Source organism: Ambystoma mexicanum, chromosome 11, assembly GCF_040938575.1.
Source record: "Ambystoma mexicanum isolate Mex_15411 chromosome 11, UKY_AmexF1_1, whole genome shotgun sequence".
Classification (NCBI taxonomy): domain Eukaryota; kingdom Metazoa; phylum Chordata; class Amphibia; order Caudata; family Ambystomatidae; genus Ambystoma; species Ambystoma mexicanum.
In genome coordinates, this window is record NC_090934.1 from 933162698 (window position 1) to 933184544 (window position 21847).

Below are 21847 nucleotides of genomic sequence, written 5' to 3' on the forward strand. Positions count from 1 at the left end.
GGGATGCCTCAGGGTTCAGCACTTTCCCGCTCACTATTTTGATCGTGCTCAGGAGGACACAAGCGGTACGTTGTCGAGTCTGTCTAAGCGCAGTCAATGTCTGGATGAGTGATAATTGGCTGCGTTTGTACAGGGAAAAGACAGAGCTTCTATTGGTTGGACCTTTTGCTTCTGCTGCGCTCTGGACATCAGCTTTTTGCCCCTCTTCGCTTGGTCCTCTTCCTAAAACTGGTGAAAAAGTGGAAAACCTTGGTTTGTGGTTTACTGCTACTTTATCAGCTGAGGTACAAATTAGCTCTCTGTGCCAGAGAGGCTATTTCAACTAAAGCTGCTACACGCAATGTTTCCTTTTCTCCCATTTCCTCCTTCATATCCGGAACTCTAGATTACTGTAACTCTCTCTTCTCTTATCAACCGTCTTATCTGCTGCACCGTCTCCGGGTTCTGCAGAACTCCACTGCCCGAGTTGCAACCACCAGCCCACGTCGGGCACACATTTCACCTGTTCTACACAGACTTCATTGACTCCCCACTGCCAAGCGCATTGAGTTCAAAATGCTGTGCTTGCTACATGGAGCCTTTTATTTGGCAGGCCCTGAATACGTTCCTGCAAGGGCTTTACACTCTTTTGATGCTCGATTGATCGCAGTTCCTAGTTTTAAACATGCTGGACTTGGTGGCCGCTCTCCTTTGGTGATTGGGGCATGCTTTTGGAACAAATTACCATTATCTCTCCAGTCCACGGACATCGCCTGTCTTTTGTGACGTGTCGTGAAAACTCTACTATTCGAAGTTATTTCTCTTTCTCTGGTGGCTGCTCTTCTTTTTTTTCATTCTGTTTGTTTTTCTGTTCCTTATTTTTGCACCAGGATGTCTTTGTTGGTGACAGCTGGGTTTTACAAGTATCCATTAATTCATTAATTAATTAATTCAGTCAGTCCATATGTCCCTTCTCAAAATGTATGTCACTGTTCAATGCTTAGATTTTTTCCTCTGTGTATTTTTTCTTTCGCATGAGCTCCTTTTCCAAGTGCCTGGAGCACAAAAAGTGGTGCAAAAACAAGGCTGCCTTAACACCACTTTTTGTAGTTGTGGCCTTTTATTGTTTTTTGGAAGCATAGTGGGGACATGGGACAGGGTCTCGGTGCCCGCCATACATCCATGCTCTGTTTCAAAAAACACTGTTTTTATGCCAGCATAACTCATGCATTCTGATATTAAACGAATGGATTCCTGTTTTTTGCATCTGTTAACAGCAGGCATATTCCATAGGCATTCATTGAAGAACGCGGCCGACTATGCATACATGGCAGGAGGAATTTCCACTTTTGACAAACATAGGGTCTAAGAAGATGTCTTGGAAATGGTGAAAAACTTCATACAAGGGGTGGAATTTAACAGAAATGAAAACATAGACATTCAGACATGTTTAGTTTTGGCTAAAGCACCACCTATAAGCCAACATTATTGCATTGGAATACAGCTAGGAGGGAGATGGGATGGGAGGAGGGACACATTGCTTTTGGGTCTTGGTTGGCTATTTCCCTTTCCACTGACAGCCTATGGCCATGCTAATCCCTGTGGCCAATCCCACCCACTACCTGCCTCGCCCACCCAAAGCACATGCTCCTGGGTTCTCTCACAGCTTGCTCTAACAATCAGTAACATCAATCTGTGTGTTTAAGTGCCTGCCAATGTTATTTCAAGGCAGTCTTCATGACTAAATGAATATACTACAGCTATAAATACACTACTACTTCTACTAATAATAATAATAATACTGGTGTAATAAAAATGCCTTAACCAAGTTGCTGCCAGCCCCTTGATTTATAAGCAGTATGCATGCACTTGCACTGAAGGCCTCTCAAAAACAAGCATTGGCAGACCCAACAGCTTGGGTTGTGTATAGGTGTTAGGTAGGCATGTGCCAGGCACTGCTATCTTATGCCTAGCTGCTCACACCGTTTTGCAGCTGTTACCATTCTATGGACAGGTATTACCATTATGGATCTGCAGGCCAAGTTCATATCCCATTTCTACACAAAAGCCCCAAACTATTGGCTTTAACATTGCTTGTTTTAAAATGAGACCCACAATGTCAATATCTTTGCTCAGAGTCTATGTCCCCCCCTGAGCGAACACGCCTTAGATAGCCCTCCTTTGTGTATGTGTCTTCTTTGTCTATGTGCCCATACTCTGTGCAGTGGCAGTACCAGTGGGCAAAAGGAGGTGCTACTGGGCCGCAATGTGCCACCTTTGGCACCTGCTTTGGGACTCTTTGTAAAGCACATCTGCATGGAAGCACCCAGACTTGTGATATGAATTGCCATTTGCAAATGCATGTGGGATGTAGACCTTGGAAACGTGGTTCAAGGGCCGGTGCATATTTGCAACTGCAAGGCACTCAGCCCAATGGCTCCCGGTCAAAGAACGGATCACTCTCAAAATCCTCACCCTCACTCACAAATGCCTCTCTCTCTCCGCCCCATCCTATCTATCAGAAACCATCCTCAAACCTTCCTCCTCCCGTCCCACCAGGACGCAATACTCCAACCTAATCTGCATCCCACGCATCAAAAAAGCCAAAGCCGGAGGTCTAAGTTTCCCCTACATTGCAGCCAAGACCTGGAACGCTCTCCCTGCAGATATTAGAGCGGAAAACGCACTCCCCACTTTCCGCAGGAAACTGAAAACCTCATTCCTTGCAAAACAATTGGGAAACTCTCAGGAATCCATATATACTGCACTGCGAATGTATGCAGGTCCACTGTAAATTCTGTATTGTATGTAATTACTGTATCCTATGTAACTAAGATATTGTCTGTAACAAGCGCCACGATGCCCACGGGCTGATGTGCGCTCTACAAATCTGAATAAATAAATAAACAAGTCAAGCCAAAGTAAGTTAAAAAGAAAAGGAACATCTGTGCATATGTGTTGTGAATGCAACGCACTTGTTTGTTTAGGTGAGTGCCAAAGAATCTGAATGAGTGTGCGCACATTTATGGGTCTGTCTTTGCGCGAACATTTGTGTGTGTGTGCATGTTTGCTTCTATGTGATGCTTGCATGTGTGCGTGTGCACGTCCGTGTGATGCTTGCCTTTGTGTGTGTGTGCGTGTGCTTGGCAAGGGGCATACAAACAGCCAGAATCTGTTGTAGAGCTGCAGACGTGAAGACATTGGGCACACGCAGCATCAATATGTATTCAGAGCACAGTATGGGCAGATGCTGGGCCAGGCAGTATACACATGTATCTTACAAGCAGCAGCGAATGGAGGCTGTGTGCTGCCCCAGGCCCCCACGAGGCGCATCCACCCTCAACCCTCACACTTTCCTTCACCCCACTTTCCAGACTCGGTCCTGTTTGCCAAACTTTGCCCCTGCTGTAAATATATAAAGCAGACATATAATATTCATGGTCAATATGGGTCAACCCTACTCCTATTCAGGGTAGGATTGGCCCCTCGGCCTTTCGGCCCATGGCCGGGATGAAATCGTCCCTGCGGAGTGGGGGCCGGTTTCTGGACATGCCTGGGCCGGTTTGGAAGAAAAAAAAAAATCTGCAAAAAAAAATATATATTTTTTTCAAATTATTTTTTTTTCATCAAAAAGCCTTTCATCCTTCTTAGGTCAATACATGAGTAGCAACAGAGGTTGAGTGATATTGTATGCATATTTGTTCTATAAAAAAAAGCTTAAGAGTAAGTGCTATATAATAATGTATTATCATTTGGCCTTGGACGTCAGCTTGGATTCACAGTCATTTAGTGTACTTAGGAACAATGCTATTTGATGCCACTTCCTGTTTTGTCAAGGGGTGAAAGGTCGTGTTTCATCGCTTCCCAGGATGTCACTTTGGGGTGGGGGTCAAATGACATCACTTCTGGTGATGTCATCAGAGGCCAAGGGTCGTGAGGCGAGGGGTGAGCCACTTTTTTGAGGCGAGGGGTGGGCCATTTTTTTTGGGGTGACCAGTCCTATTTCTTGTCCCAGTCCGACCCTGCTCCTATTTCACATAAAAAAAAATAGCTTTTCAAGATAATGGCAGAGTCAATGGTGACTGTGATTGTAAAGGTGCTGTGTCCATTCAATTTGTGAGTAAACTACATTGTATTCGTGTTCACGCATTTATTTGTTTAAAACGACCTGTCTTTAATATGTTCTTTGATGTTGTGAAAAATAAATTCTGTATCTGTGTTCATTTATTTATTTTCTTTATTTTGTATTTGTTTTGTCATTTGTAAAGCACACCAAGCACTGGTTGCAGTAAGCGCAGATTTGTGAATCTGATACACATGGTACAGATATACAGTTAGTGAGAAGAGTGCTTGACAAACTTAAGACCCATAATGGGTCGCTGGGCAGTGATGCCGGCTAATATTTGCTTATAAGTCTTGTGAAAAGAGACACGTTTTGAGGCATTTCTGGAAGGTGCAGCTTAATGGTAGTGGTAGGGCATTCCAGTGTTTATCAGCCACGCCAAGAAAACTGCCACCCCATGCTCTTTGCGATTTGGATCTGGGGATGGCGAGAGTGTGTGAGTGGGTGGCCCGGGTAGGTCTGATGGATTGCGATTTGGTACATTTTCTAGACAAGTATCTTGGTGCTGTGTTTGAGAGGCATTTATGAGTGATGGTGAGATTTTTAAATAGAACGTGCTCTCTAATGGGCAAACACTGAGCATTTCCTCTTCCACGCGATATGTGGTCTGTTTTTGGAATGTTTAGGGCTGCTTTCAGTGTATTGTTTTGAACGATTTGTAACTTTTTGATGTTGCTGGGAGTAGATCCCGCGAAGAGGGTGTTACAATAGTCTAGTTTGGAGACAAGAAGTTCTCTAGCAATTGTGAGGCAGATGTCCGCAGAGAGGATGGGCCCGCAGGCGTTAATGACTTCAGTAGTGTAGGCGGCAGACGAGGCAATTGCGTTAACATGTTTTGTTATGTTACTTTGCATTTATATAGCGCCTTATGTATCATTGGCATGATCTCAAGGCGCTGGTAGGTTGAACGCCCTCGCGAACCGTAGTTCAAGTCAGTAGTGAGAGAGAGAGAGAGAGAGAGTCGTAAGGTGCGTGGGTGCACCTGATATGTGTGCAGCTGGTGTGGCACTTGCATGATAGCTGCTTCTTAGCGGTAGGTTTGGTGGTTAGGAGATCAGGAATATGTGTTCATTCTGGTTGGTTGATACCCAGACTGGTTTGTGGCTCCGCTAGACCTGAGGAGACGCATAGGCTAGCGGGTGTGCTGAGCCAGCTGTGTTTAATTAGGATGCTGTGGAGTATGTGGCGGGTGTTAGTATGAGAACAGTTATACCGAATGTGTGATAGTATCGCTGTGTTCTAGATGAGTGGTGATGAGATATGGTGGTTTTCAGTAAGGTGCGTGAGATCGGGCACACATCTGAACCATTTATCCTATCCGTTCTATCCATCCACTCTGTCCGTTCCAACCACTCCGTCCATTCAATCCACTCCGTCCGTTCAATCTACTCTATAAGTTCCATCTACTCTATCCGTTCCATCTACTCTATGCATTCCATCCGCTCCATGCTTTCCATTTGGTCCATCCACTCAGTCCGATCCAACCATTCTTTTCAATTCGTCCAACCCTTTCGATCGATCCATTCCATTTGATCCATGAATTCCATTCGATCCGTCCATTCCATTCGATCCATCCATTCCTTTCGATCCATCCATTCCTTTCGATCGATCCACTCCATCCGTCCCAGCCACTCCATCCTTCCCACGCACTCCTTCTGTCCCAAAACACTCTGTCCATCCCACGCACTCCATCCGTCCCACACACTCCATCCGTCCCACACACTCCTTCCGTCCCACACACTGCATCCGTCCCACGCACTCCATCCGTCCCACACACTCCATCCGTCCCACGCACTCTATCCGCTACATGCACTGTATTCGCCACATGCACTCTATCCATTCCGTCCCATGCACTCCATCCGTCCCACACACTCCATCTGTCCCAAGCACTCTATCCGCTACATGCACTCTATCCGTTCCATCCATTCCATACATTTGATCATTTCATGCACTCTATCCGTTCCATGCACTCTATTTGTTCCATGCACTCCATCCATTCCATGCACTCCATCCATTCCATGCACTCCATCCGTTACATGCACTCCATCCATTCCAAGCACTCCGTGCACTCTGTCCGTTCCATCCACTATGTCCGTTCCATCCACTCTATCCGCTCCATGCACTCTGTCTGTTCTGTCCACTCTGTCCGTTCCGTCCACTCTTTCCGTTCTGTCCACTCTGTATGCTCCATGCACTCTGTCCGTTCCGTGCACTCCGTCCATTCCATGTATTCTGTCCATTCTGTGTACTCCCTCCGTTCTACGCAATCCATCCGTTCTATCTGTTCTAAGCACTCCATCAGATCCATGCACTTCCTCCGTTCCATCCACTCCAACTGTTCATCGACACTCTCCCTTCCATCCACTCTATTTGTTCCATCCACTCTGACCGTTCCATCCACTCTATCCATTCTATCCACTCTATCCACTCTATCCGTTCCTCTAGTCTATCTGTTCCATCCACTCTGACCGTTCCATCCACTCTATCCATTCCATCTACTCTATCCATTCCATGCACTCAATCCGTTCCATCTACTCTGTCCATTCTATCCACTCCATGTGTTTTATCCGCTCTTTGCGTTCCATTTGATCCATCCCCCTCTGTCCGATCTAGCCATTCCAGCTGATTCGTCGGCTCCATTTGATCCGTCCGCTGCATTTGATCCATCCACTTCATCCGTTCCATCCACTTGATCCGTTCCCTCCACTTCATCCGTTCCATCCACTTCAACCGTTCCGTCCACTTCATCCGTACCGTCCACTTCATCCGTTCTATCTGCTTCATCCGCTGCATCCATTTCATCCGCAGCATCCATTTCACCCACTGTATCTACTTCATTCCTTTCATCAACTTCATTCCTTTCATCCGCTTCATTCCTTTCATCCACTTCACTCGTTCTATTCAGTTTATCCATTTTAAGTTACATTAGCAGTATTAGTTTTTGATTTTTCTTGCTCGAATCTCAATGCTGGATTGTTATTTTGTTTTGATATAGCAACCTTGGGCTACTGTCTTTGTTGCTGTTATCCTGTTTGAGTTAAGGGTCAATTTTAGGGGAAGAGCCGTTTTCAGTAATTTGCGGAAGGACATGAGGTCCACCTAACCTGACTGAGTTGGTTTTCGGTATCACTAGGGGGCCGGCAGAGCTTGATTTTAGAGTGCGTGGTGGATGGTAGGGTTTTTGTTTATCCTGAAGATATTGGGCCTCATTACAACCCTGGCGTTAAGGGGTTAACGTCGCCGTAAAAGGCTGCAGCGCCATTAAACCCTTAACGCCAGATTCCCACTTTAACGCCTGCTTTTTGCAGGCGTTAAAGTCTAAGGCGCTAAGCGACCTTGGTGCTAATTACGGCACCGTAATTTACGGTGCCGTAATTAGCGCCTTCCCCATCCCCATTGAGCCCTATGGGGCAAAAATGGGAATGGGGAAGGGGCAATGGTGGATGGGGATTTACCGCCCCGCCAACCTTGGAATGGGGCGGTAAATCCGCCATCCACCATGGCGGAATCCAGCATGGACCATGGTGCTAACAGCACCATGGTCCTACGCCAGGGTTGTAATGAGGCCCATTGAGTTTTATGCATTGCTTGGTGAGAGATGCATAAGGTTTTGAAGGTCAACCTTCGGGCAACCGGAAGCCAGTGCAGAGTTTTGAGAGCTGGGGAGATGTGATCTCTTGGGCCAAGTGCTAGTAGCAGTTTGGCCGCAGCATTTTGTGCTCTTTGTAGTTTAGTCAGGTGGTACGCATGGGCTCCGAGGTAGAGGGGGTTTGCATAGTCCAGTCTTGACATAACAATTGATTGGACCGCGGAGAGTCTGTTTGGAAAGGTGAGGTATGGAAAAATGCGCCTAAGAGTTTTGAGGTGGTAGTGGTAGGACTTAGAGACATTGGGGGTCATTACGACCCAGGCGGTAACCATGGCGCTAGTAGCGCCATGGTTGCCGCCGGTATTTTACCGATTGCGCCATGGTGAATGGCGGAATTACCGCCCCATTCCAAGGTTGGCGGGGCGGTAATTCCCCATTCACCATTGGCCCTTCCCCATTCTTGCCCCCATAGGGTGCAATGGAAATGGGGAAGGTGGTAGTTACGGTACTGCAAATTGCAGTACCGTAAATACCTCCAAGGTCCCTTTGCGGGTCCAATCCTTAACAGCTGGTAAAAACCAGCCGTTAAGGTCGGGACCCGCAAAGGGACCTCGTAATTAGGCGGTAAGGGGTTAACGCGCCACCACCTTTTACGGCGCTGTTAACCCCTTACCGCCTGGGTCGTAATGAGGCCCATTGTTGACTTGGAGCGAGAGGGTTAGGTCAGAGTCTAGGGTGCATCCAAGGTTTTTTTTTACTTTTTTTACTTCAAGGGATACACCTATATGAAAAGTCCCTTCAGGGGAGTACTAGTCAGGCTTGCATTTAGATCAAGTTTAGTGAATCTAAAGGACATGTATTAGCACAAGAATAATAAACTTGGAAACATGTTAATACTGGCAGGTTAAAGGAAAATGAGCAGATGCACTGTTGTAACTCTTTCAAAAAACTAAAATCAAAGCAGAGACATGGGCAGGTAGACGTACCCCAGAGAAGAATCCATTCTTAAGGCAGGAATGTAGTGTGGTGGACAGCAAAATGTCATGACATGTCGAGTTAGCGATACAGCTGAGTAATGGCAGTACTTGAAACAAAATCTGCAAATGATTTAAAATCTTGGGCTTTTGATGACAAGACCTAATATGAGTGTAATACCTGACATATCCTGTGAACACCAGAGGAACTAAGAAAATCAGGCCAATACCCCCTGAGCATACATTGGTAAAAGCTGGCAAATTGTGTGATCACTTGGGTAGCTGATTCCAATTGATTCTACTTTCTGACAAATTACTATTCATTGGATAAAGTCATTGGGCCTCATTACAAGCATGCTACCGGCACCGTTGTTACCAGACCGGCATACTCCGAGTTCTGCAAGCGAGTGCCTTTCCGCATGCCAGGGCCGACTTGGTGGGCGGAACGGCACCCGCTCGCAGACCTTGACGGTAGCACCGGCACCATCATAAATGGTGCCGGTGCTACCACCCTCCCCATTCCCATTGAGTCCAATGGGACACGAATGGGAATGGGGAGTAATGTATCCTGGTGCATGACAATGGGGAATTACCGGGCCCGCCAGGGATGTAATGCCCTGGTAATTCCCCATTGTCAGGCGGCAGAAAAAAAATGATCCTGGCGGCAGCCGTGCCATTTTTACCGGCACGGCTGCCACCAGGGTCGTAATAATTGTCAACGTTTTGGTTGTTTTTATTGGGGACCCTACAAGCTCCCCCATTACTTTTTATTTTATTGTTTATTGAGAGCAGCAGAGCGCTGTACATGGTGTGGGTAGCCAGCGTTTGGGCTGGTGTCTTTTAACACTAGTGCAGTACTCTGAGTTTCTTGCTGTGTGCCCATTGGGATTGGTAATGTAATGTAATTTAATATGGCAATTGTATAAAGCCCAATCCCATTGAGATGGCCTCAAAGCCCTGTAGGTCAACACCCTCGGGGGACTGAAGTCCGTGGTATGAGAGGTTCATCAGAGGTGATTGGAATGCTTCTGTGCATTTCACCAATACGACGGTAGGTAGGGGTGGCCAAGTCCCTGCTAGCGACCCATGTCGAGCTGGCTTGCAGATGAGTGCTGTCAGGTTGCCGGGAGAGTAGGCAAGTCCAAGAGGCTGGTTATGTGTCCAGCTAGTCCGAATGTCCCTTCCTCATGCCTGTTCCTGTGCAAGGTTCCCGTGGCCTACTTGCCCCTCTTGTTCACCAATTACACTTCTCCCCCATGCTGCCATGTATCATGTTCACCTTCTGTGCACCTGCCCTTGACGTTACTGTACTGAGGCTCTTTCTTAGTTCCCCCTTTCACATTGAGGGAATAAGTTCACCCTGAACTAGGCAGCTGGCTCTTTTCTCACCTTTATGTTTATTACTTGTTTTTTAACCAATATTCATTCTTGGTCCTTTTTATACCGCTAATACTCATTAGAGCATGGTCATCATTACCACCATCCATCATCAACATCAGCAATAAAGAGCTAGGCAGTCACACACAGAGACATTTTGAATTCTACAAAAACAAAACACAACCGTATCTTTTTGTGTCATAAATGCAGACGTCATCATATAAATGAAGTGCAATTTTTAAAAAATGGGGTTTATTTGGGAATAAACATTTTACAATTGCTTGCAGAATGGAGTTGGGGGGTAATCTCACTGACCCGTGCCGTTCACATACCTTCAGACTCTGGAACGTTCCCAGACTGAAAACAGGGGAAACTTGATCCCAAAGGCGACACAGGGGCGAAACCTGAGGAGCCGAGAACGTGTGTGTTCTAGAGCTCCTAACTGCTCGGTTTGAGTCCCACAACTGGACATGGAACACTGTTTTTGGGGTGGGGGGTCGAGCAGATATTGAGATATCCTACTTTTTTGGCTATTGGAGCAGGGCTTTCAGCTCTCTCATATTTTGGGCACCCCTGCTCTAGGTCGGAGGCGGGCTGGCCATGGTGTCAGTTTGGTGGACAAGCGGCCCCCAAATGCCCGCGCACACGGAGACTCACTTCCGGTGCTGCATGCTGGGCCTTGGGGACGACGTCAAACGCTGTGATGTCACTGACATCTGATGACGTACATGCCATCTTACATTGGACAGCCCAACTCCGAGAATCAAGAGCCTGTAAAAACTGAAGTGCAGAAGAAAACAAAGTAATGTCTAAAAGAAAGAAAGAATTATTGTGTCTGAAAAGGTTCCGCTATCCGCCGTCTGCTGCTCTAGGTCATGCCCTACGGGGCCTAATTGTAAATACGTCACTGATTACAAGGCAATGACGGCATATATTTTGTAGACATGCCTTTTTATTCCTGTTTTAACCCAACCAGGGAATGCCTGCAATCACCTTCGTGGGTGGCGAACAGGGATTTCTACAGAGGCCACTGATGTTCAACAATTCCCTTTCCCATAGTAACTGGCTCTAAAACACCTTTGAATTAAGAATAGGTGGAGAGGAAGTGGAGGTGCTTTCAAGTTGTGGTTATGCAAGACGCCCACCCAGCAGCAGCATGCATTCTATGGGGGCTTACATTGAAGGCGTGGATTAACACCTTCAGCAGCTGGAGGGAGTAAAGACACAAATGCATTCAAGACATTGGCCTCATTACAAGGTCGGCGGTAAGGGGTTAATGGCAACGGTAACGGTGCCGTTGCCATTAACCCCTTACTGCCGCATTACAAGGTCCCGCTAGGACCAGGGAGCTAATAACGGGCCCGTTATTAGCTCCTTCCCCATTACCATTGAGCCCTATGGGGGCTCGAATGGGAATGGGGAATGGTACTTAGAATGGGGACTTACCGGGTCTTCCAAGGTCGGAATGACCCGGTAAGTACCCATTCCGAGAACCCGGACCCGGCATGCGGTAAGGGAATAGCCATGGTCTCTAATAGCACCGTGGCTACCTCCTACCTCGTAATGAGGACCATTGTAGAGTTACTGTACAGGTGCAAGTAGAAAGCAGAGCTCTATTTCATTAAACGTCCATGTATTCTTTCTTTTTATTTGCCTGGTCAGTATGATGTGGGATTTCTGTTTCAGTTTTAATGATAATATTAGTATCTTTGTTGGGCTAATGCAAGTAACTGTATTCAATTCATATGACCCTTGAATTCAAGTTCCAAAATGCATTTGGTCGAGAAATCAAAGGCCAAGGTGCTCAAGTACTTGTGTCTTGGGATTAGCATCAGTTTACCACACCCAAACCCTACTAAATATTAAAATTTGACTGGTCTCGGGGACTACGGCTGGTGTTGGTTTTCTCCTTTTTCTTCACTGTTTGTTGCCTTTATTATTTATTTATTTATTATTATTTATCTGTTTCTCCTTTGCTCCGCACGTTCCACTTCTCCCCCCTTCCATGCACTGTTCCCCTCTCCTCTCCCATGCACTTGCGCGTTCTCAATGTCAATGGGCCTATTAAGATCATTGTTTTGACAAGTCCCGGGTCTGGGCTTATCACAGTATAAGGATAAAATGACCTCAGAGAAGTATAGTTTTCAGCTGAAAGCTTACCCAAAGTAAATGTAGGTTCCAAAACATTGTTTGGGGGCATAGCCAGCCAGGTGCCATAGGGGATGTGTTCCTTTGGAGGTCTGGTGCTGGCTCCATTATCTTACTCATGGCTGCGCAGTGAGGCTAACAATTGATCCCGCATGATTGATCCTAAATGTGGAACGGGAGGGCTGTGCAGGAAACTTAACGACGAAGTCAAAGGTGACTGTGCTGAGCACAAAAAGTGGTGGAGATCCCCCCCCCTTCTGCTGATTCTATGAGATTACCAAAATAGCCTCCACCCTGTTTCTTCAGTACAGTCCCAGCCCAGCGTCACAGGGCTGCTGACCGTTTTATGTAGGAGGCAGGTCTTCATTACAGGAGTTCATGCTCTGGAGACGATGACTGGCTGGAGGCTGGCGGGTTGTCAGCAATGCTACTCTACTACCTGGGGAGAGCTGCAGGGTGATGAAGTTGTGAGCTGAAATTCCGACACTCAAATAAACATGGAGGACCCTGGGAGCTGTGCCTAAGAGCTCTGGTGATGATGGCCTTCCAGTTGAATGACAGTTGACTATAGTAGTCACAACTGGTGGTTTGGTAGATGGCAGAGAAATGGTGGTGTGGCGGACACTGCTCTAACATAAAGGTGCAGCGGATTGGGTGGCTCCTATGGGAGCTGTAGGGATGGCCAATCCGTGTACGGTTGGAAAGTAGCTGGTGCTGATGAAGCTTCAACAGATGCACAAACTCCTTGGTGGATTGTGGGAAGGCTTCTATAGTGGTGTCAATGTTATCTCTTTCTGAGGGCACTGCCCGAGGAAATCCCACTGGAAATGAGGTATATGTTGATGGTTACTCACTGGCGGCCCAGAGAAAGGACTCGGTATCGGTGGAGGGCACATCCGTTGGGATATTATTTGTACTGATTAATACAGAGGTTTTTACCTGTGATTGATATCACATTGCTACAGCCGATACCGACAGAGGGTTGCCAGGTGGAGAAGATGATGTGCAAGGCGTTTTTTAGCCATGGAGTCCTAGGAGACTATGGCATCTGGGTTGAACATTCTGTGATTTAGCACTTTTTGAGGTGAAACCCTGTTTAACCCCAGTGTGTTGGTTATCTGCCTGTGTTGACCTTAATAATTAGGAGGTTTTTCTTAGTTTGGTACCGTCAGTCCTCCTGTGCCAACCACTTCCCTCCCGTCATCATTGGGTGGAAGGGACACAGTATTAATTACTATGGTGGATGTGGTTTTTTGTGACTAGAAAAATGTAAATATTATTTTAATTTATGCTGGTGGCCTTGGATGTAAAGGAAGGGTGAGTGTGTATGCTTCATGAGCGGGTTGTCTATTGTAAATTGTCTATCCTGTGTGTTACACGTACATTTTGTTGTAAAGTGTATGATTTGGTATTGTTTTTTGACAAGTCTATCATCATCAATGATAGAGGGCAATGATTGGGAAAACACATGCATTACATGCGGTTGCAGACTATGACTGTGTAGAAGATTCATCACGTTAAACACAATACGGGTATATACAGTACGTTTAAAAGACATGTTTCTGTACCTTGCCTCTTAAAGAAAGACATTGGGCCTCATTACAACAGTGGCGGTAAGGCAACAACAGCGCTGGTAGTGCTACCGGCGCCATTGTTGCCATGCAGCCAAATTACGAGTTCTGCTCGCGGGGGCCGCTCAGCACGCCTGGTCAGACCAGGAGAGCAGTAGGTGGAAATCCTAGTGGGGCTCACGTTAGATGCCCTTCCATTCGGCAATTTAGCTTCACTGCTATAACAATAGCTGAACTGGCCCCTATAGTGGAACAACTGGAGACTACAAAATGTAAAGGTGACCCCTGTCTGGCCATCATTATAAAAAACTGCTCACCAACTTTGCTAGAAGAGATTTGTAAATTTGACAATCTATCCTTCACTGAGGAATCAGTTCCCCAGGATCGAAAAAGAGACTGGGTAACTCCAATCCTCAAAAAACCTGGACTTCCTGTTGATACCCCTACTAATTACAGGGCGATTACCAATACCCTGTTGCTATTAAAAATCTTCGCTCGGGTGGCTTATATGCAAATTGCAGAGCATATGAAAACATTTCACGTTCTTAATGACCGCCAATCGGGTTTCAGGTTGGGGTTTGGTACAGAGACTGCCCTGCTTCAATTGAAGCGTAGGCTTTTGGATCACATGGATAAGAATAAAGCATCCATGCTGATGCTGTTGGATTTGTCGGCAGCCTTCGACCTGGTGGACCACTCCATCATGGTCGCCACATTGAGGGAGGTCGCAATTTTTTCTCCAACAGCAGCCCAGTGGATATCATCTTTCCTCTGCAAGAGTAGCAGAGTATCTTTTAAGGAGGCAGAAGTGACACCCATTGGCTTAATATTTGGTGTACCGCAGGGCTCGTGTACCTCGCCATCTTGGTATAACATCTTCACAGCACCTTTCTTTGCCCTTTTAGCACAAGAGGGGGTGATATTTACAAACTATGCTGATGGTACACAGTGTGTCATCCCCATCACTGGCAATCATGACATAAATGAAGCTCAGTTGAATAAAATATATGCTTTCATAGGGAATTGGATGGTCCAAAATAGCCTTTCCTTGAATAAGGACAAAACTGAGCTTCTGAATGTTGGCTCCCCTTTTTCGATAATGCAACTGGGACCGGCATATGAGTGTTTGTATATTGGGGCCTCTAAAATAATCCCTCTTAAGAAGTTTAAGGACATTGGGCGTCACCTTAGTATGAAGGCTCATGTTGGGAGCATGGTGTCGGCCTCTGCCTATTATATTAAATTGTTGGCTCACCTTTGGCCTCTCATTACCCAAGTTAACACAGAGACAATTGCAAGAGCAATTGTAGGGGCCATGATTGACTGCTGTTCTAGTCTGGTTGTGGGTATTAATAAGTCAGTTTGTAAAAAGCTGCAGGTTACCCAGAATGGAGCAGTGAGAGTGGCCGTGGGACCTGCCTGGAAAGATCATGTATCAGTGGCAAGACAAGCCTTACATTAGCTCCTGGTTGAGTCAAGGATCCGGTTCCGGCTACTTGTAATTACACATAAATGTAGGCAGGGTAAAATGCCTGCTTACCTCCAGGGTCCCTTAGCCAAAAAAAACATGGAAGATCGCTCAGATCTAGCAATCAAGAGATGTTGATGCTCCCTAGGTGTAGGACAATGAAGGCTTCGAAGGGTGCCTTTCACATTGCAGCCCCTAAGGCTTGGAATGACCTGCCTCTGGAAATGAGGGGCATTGAGTCAACAGATGTGTTTAAAAGAAAATGTAAGACATTTCTGTTTGCCTAATGTGCTCTTTTTGCTGTAACCTGGTTTTTACCGAATTGCATTTGTTTGGTATGGGTATTTGTGTTTTGTTGCGTCCTTAAGCCCACGGGTCCATGGCCTGCACAATATAAATCTATCCAATTAAAGTAAAGTAAAGTAAATAGTGTTTCTCAGGTTAACTGCTTTGAAAGGCCCATTTTTTTTTCCTGCTTAATAAGAGCATCTTCCTAGTCAATGGCAGGCAGGTATTATCAGTGTTTCATGAAGATAAATCCTGCCCTCTGGCTGCTGTAACATGGGATGCGTTAAAGATAATGGCATCACGTGACCACTCAGTGGAGAAATGTGTTCTGCCTCTTTGAGGATGTTGGCAATCTCCCTGTCTGCAACAGAGATGGCTGTAATGAGCTTCATCTTTGTTGTGTTGAGGTTGTGGTTATATGTTTTTCTGAGCCATGATGAAAATGTACTTTTGTTCTAGCTCGTAGGTTCTGGAAAATGGTTTTACAGACTGTGATGAATCAACTTGATTTGGAAGGGTTAAGTAATTACCCCCATGCAGATGTCTCTTGGATATAGACACACAAAGCGCAAGAAACAGAAGCCTTTGTTTTTACAGCTAGCAGGGAGCATTTCTCATGCCACAGATGTTCAATTAGCAAGGAAACACACTTCTATAGAAAGCAATGCATTGCCCAATAGTTCTGTTCTAATATGAACCTTACAATATGATAGCCCACAGTTCTTATAGGCAAAATGTGCCTTTTCTCCTTGGCGTGGAATACATACTGTTTTTACCTCCAATGACTCATACTTTGTTGCTCAACAGACTTGTTTTTCCCAATTTTAAATGAATCATGAAACACATTTTGCAATTTAAAGCTAGACAGAAGAACCTCTGGGATGACACACACTGAAGTGAGACTCTGCAAAGGACATTGAAGGCTGCTGTCGTGTTTTCATTGGTTACCTGTATTTTTTATCTATTTCTTACTTTCTGCCAGGTTGCATTTATAAAAAAATACCTGAGCGCCACACCTGAAAACTGTTTATTCCTACCATTTAAACTGCTAAATCACTTCACCTTGGCTTCTGCCCAGGCCCTCCCTTTTCTCAATAACCTTGACTTAAATTGGTATTTGTCTGAGCTCCACACAGCCCTATATTTTCTGTTTGTTCAGCACCTTTTACATTTCCTTAAGGTTAAAGGCCTGTAGACATTTGTAATGCATGCTGTGGCGTCCATTTTAAAAAGAATGGATATCGGTTGCTGTAATATTTCTTATGTCAGGGAGCTATATTCTGTGTTATGTATATTATACTCAATGTAATATTTTCCATATCTCCTAAATAAACGTTTACATGTATACCTATTTCACCTATTCTCTGCCACCTTCAATTTAGTTTGCCCCTACTTCCTAATATACCTGCCTGGGATAAGGGAAGTATGGCTGCCTCAATGAACAATGGTTCTTACTTCTACAATGCTAGACAGGCCCTGTGTGACATGTTCACCTATTTATCACCAGAAGGCGGGTCTACTCCTCTTCAAACCTCCTGGGTACCAGTGGTCCAGGGTGAATATCAGTTTCTAAACCATCAATCCGCCCCACATATCTAACACATCAAAGGGATCTGAACAGATTTCAATAACAAGAAAATGATAAACCTCCATGACCAATTTTGGTTACGTGGACAGAATGTCAGGCTTATCTCCGAATAGTCGTGGATCATTGGTTAGTTGCACCACAGCAAAAATACAATTATTACACAATAATAAAAGGGACTGTCCAGTCAAAGTTGTATAAAAAATATCTACTCCATTAATATCACAACATTCAGTCTAACAATACTACGAAATACAACCCATCCTGTAAGGGAATGCAGAGGACAAACAGATTAAAAGAAGGAAAAGTGATGCATTCTGGATACTGACAGGAGGGTAGTCGGTATGGTTAATAATCACCACAGTTTGTTTACTTGGCTTTAGCACAAAGGGAACAATGGGTCTTAATATGTCCCTAGGGTCCTTCTTGGAAGGACCGGGGGGAGAACCACATTGTAGCTTGTACTGTAGGTGTTCTTGGTGCTCGGCAAGGTTGAGTCTACTTCAGGGTGCTTTGCAGGCTTCTGTGGCAGAGTTTGAGACGGGAGTCAGCTGTGGGTATCAGGCGGCAAGAAGGTTCGGCAAACAAAGCTGGATGAATGGGTGCAGGCTGGCCTACAAAGCAGCTCAGGATCAGGAATCGTTGTGTCAGTGCTGATCAGCAGCTCTGAAACACTGATTGAGATGTCTCGGGTGTCTTTAAGTGATGGTAGATTGAGGAACTTGACCAGCTCAAAAATGGCCTTCAAGGTATACCTTGGCAGATGCTCATCAAGGCACTTCTCCCAGCTTCTTCAATGGGCTTTTGTCACCCTTTAAGGTGGACTTCCCACAGCAGTAGATTGCATTGCAGGCAGCTCACTTGTCCTTGGTTTTATTTTCAGAGGCCTTCTGTCACTCCCTGTCTAGCGCGCTTTCTGCAGAACCTAGCAGGGCACACTTTGTGCTGGCTGGGTACCGGTTCTGGAGCAGGTGGAGGGTCCTCTGAGTTCTGTATCTCCCTCTGTTCCCTGGGAGATGTTTAGGGGAGGGATCTTCTTGCTTCCCTCTTTGTAAATCCTGGCCTTCCTTCTCTGGCGTAAGATGTAAGGCAGACTGTACCTACATCCAGGGTCCAAGGTTGAGTTATTCTTTGTTACTTCAGGTGAAGTCGTCAGAGGACCAAGTTCCAAGTCACAATCACAATCATAATATTCACAATATTAGTGAATATTAGTGAATATTGTGGACATTGTGATTGTCACGTATTTATGAACTGGGAATGGTAACCCTCCTACAACATGCTAAGGGGTTCAGGAATTTAATGTCTGCAGAGTTTGGCAATTGAGATGTATCAGTGGGATATCGAGATACAGACACTGGTCTGTGTGATACCAGATAAATACATCAATCATCAATATGTAGTATCAGATACAAAGCATCAGGTATTGACCTACTGATTGGGGCACACTGAGAATGTTTGGGGACCTAGGCGGTTCACTATTCATGAAGTGTAAGTTTCAGTGAATATTTGGGTCCCTGAATTCAACAAACTTGTACGAAACGACAGACAGGAGTTGCTAGATGAATTCCACCTATATGCTAAGGTATACAGGGAACCAGGAATGGTGGTTTCTTAGTGTATGAGGCATCTGGAATGCTTAGATGCTGATGTTTTAATTGGGAACAAATGTGACATACACTCTTTTGATGCTGACAGGTTTTCCGTAGTAGACAATAGTTTATTCAGAACAGAACAGTATTCCACCCAAGATTGCGCTGCATTTAACGTTTATACTTTACATCATGGCCGCGCTAGGCGTCGGTATGTACGTGCTATACTCACGTGACTCATTGTAAGTGTTCTGACTTCCCCTTTATATACTGTGAACTAGTGGAGCGAGGGTTTCCTTGCTCAGATTATGTGGGGACCTTGAAGAGGGGGAACTACATCCGTGATAAAGGTAGATATAAGGATATGTTGCAAAAATGTTAAATGATTCCTCACATTCCACTGCCATATGAGAGACTCTAGGGTTACTCTCAGTAGCTTATAGGATGTATCTACATTCCATTTTCCTGTTAGAAGCGCTGGTCAACCATACCATATCTGATTAGGGGCATCTAGAGTTGGCTATGATGGTAACCGTAGCTACTATACCCATCTGAGTATTTTATAATGGATTCCTCCGACCAGGAGTAGATTGGGTAAGAGTACTATTTGTAGTGACTTACATATCTTAACGGAACATTGAATGAAGTGTGGATTTGATGACATCGCTTTGTTTACTGTGTTTGCACTCTCCAGATGGAGATAGACTCTCATTGCCGGATTATATGTGACCAGGATGGAGGCCAGGTAGGTTCCTGCCTGCCAGGGTGTCTCTCGGGTGCACGATCTTGACTCCCGTAATAGGAATATGTCACAGAGGATGGGCTAAGGTGGTGAGGCTTTTCTAAATGTCTGCTTTGACCATTTTTGACACACAGGTTGTTGGTTCACTGTTATATCATTAGGCTTCTTTGTACACCGCTTGGCATGCTGTCCTGGGTGAGGGTTAGAACACACTCAAATGGAAATGCGTTTGAGATTGTGCATGTATATAGGATTTTGAGTTTCATACTTAAAATATTCATTTGGATCTTTATTTTTAGTATGAATTGCTCTTGAAGAAGGGGTGGTTTAGCTGAAACATGTCAAGCACAAATTGCACTGTTTTCCCTCCACAGTACATATCATTGAATACATTATTTGCAAATATTGGATGAATTGTGTTCTATTATTGAATTGTTGATGTCTAATATGTTACAATATACTATTTACATTTTGGCTGATTTTCAGTATTGAAGTGTGCAGGGGATGCGAGAGTTCATAGATTGGACTCTTTAGTCTCACTATTAGTATTACCATCTCGTGTCAGGGTCGTTATTCCTCCCCTGCGCCAAAACTCTATATGATTGGAACATAACATACTACACTGCTCACATACAGTGTGCACTAACAATTGCGTTTACTTCATTTCTTATAGTCAGCCAGTAAACAATGTGATTAACAAAAGAAATGATGTTTTATTACATGACTAGACTGACATTTTGAGGTAACCAGTCTAGCCATTTCTTACTGTGGCATGACATTTTTTACTGGATGCCTATGAAAATAAGGTATGTTAAATATTATTACATAGCATGTTTGGCATTTTGGGGTAGCCAGTTTGGCCATTTCCTACTATGGCATGACATATTTTATTGGGCATCTATGATAAAGCAAACATGAAATGTTGCATTAACTGGCTAGACCAGTGTAGCTATTTTTTTGGCATAGAATTTTTTACTGACCATCTACGATAAAGCAAGGTTGATATGTTATGTGGCTAGACTGGCATTTTAGTGCAGTCAGTTTGGACATGTTTTCATATTGTGGCATGGAATCATTGATGGCAAAGCCAACAGGAGTATGTTCTTAGGTGGGGGCACTGCCATGTATTGGCAGAACCAACGTGGACATGTTTTCTTATGGTATCATTACTGGCATTATGTACAAAGCAAATATGAGTATATTCATATATGGGAATACAGGCATGTATTGATGCAGCCAGAATGGGGGCACAGCTGGCATGAAAATGTTTTTATACTGGCATAAATATTGGGCGAAGGAATCATGAAAATGCATTGGGAAATGCTCTGCTGCACTGTTTGTGACTTGTAGCTATTGGATTTTGTCAGGATTTAGCGTGCCATACACATTGGAAACTGCCTGGCTTTTTACCCAATTTGTCACTTAAAGTGTGCCATAAAATGCACAAATTGTGTGCCTCTCCGGCCCTCTTCTTCATCCCAGTACTTTGAGGATCATGGGACTTGGAGTCCATCATGGAAAAATCAGCTTTTCTAACTGTTTCTATTTTACAACAAGCCATTAGAAGGGTGGGGTCTCGGGGGGAGTTGAAAAAGGGGGTTTGCCATTCCTCCTGACCTGCTTCCCCCCTCATGTGGTCCTCTCCCAGAACACCGCCCCCAGGATCAGGATCAGAAAGCATCTGCCTACCCCTGGCCACATGAGATGGGTCCCAGGCTAGTTTTTCTGGGGGAATCATCTCCTGATCATCACCTACCCTTCCCCTAACATCATTGTTTTTTTCAGCATCTATTGGGAATCGAGAAAGGAAATCATCATTGCCTTGTTCTTTTCCTTTTCGATACTCAACAGAGAAATAATAGGGCTGTAAATGTAAAAACCAGCATTGTTATCCTTCCTTACATCTCACCATTTAAGGGGTGCATGATCAGTAATCAGTCTGAATTTTCAACCTGTGAAATAGTACTTCAAATATGTTTAGCCCATTTGACGGTGAGAGCTTCCAATTCTAGAGCAGCGCAGTTCTTTTCTCTGGCAAACAGTTTCCTACTAATATAGAGGATAGGATGTTCTATGCCATCATGATTTTGAGATAGTACTGCCTCAAGACCAATATGTGGGGTGTCAGACACTTTGGCAGGCACAAACCTTCCTGGCCTCAATCCCGGTCACATATGATCCAGCAATGAGAGTCTATCTCCATTCTAGAGAGTGCAAACACAGTAAACAAAGATATGTCATCAAATCCACACTTCATTCAATGTTCCGTTAAGATATGTAAGTCACTAGAATTAGTACTTTTACCCAATCTACTCCTGGTCAGAGGAATCTGTAAAAAAATACTCAGATGGGTATAGTAGCTACGGTTGCCATCATAGCCAACTCTAGATGCCCTTAATCAGACATGGAAT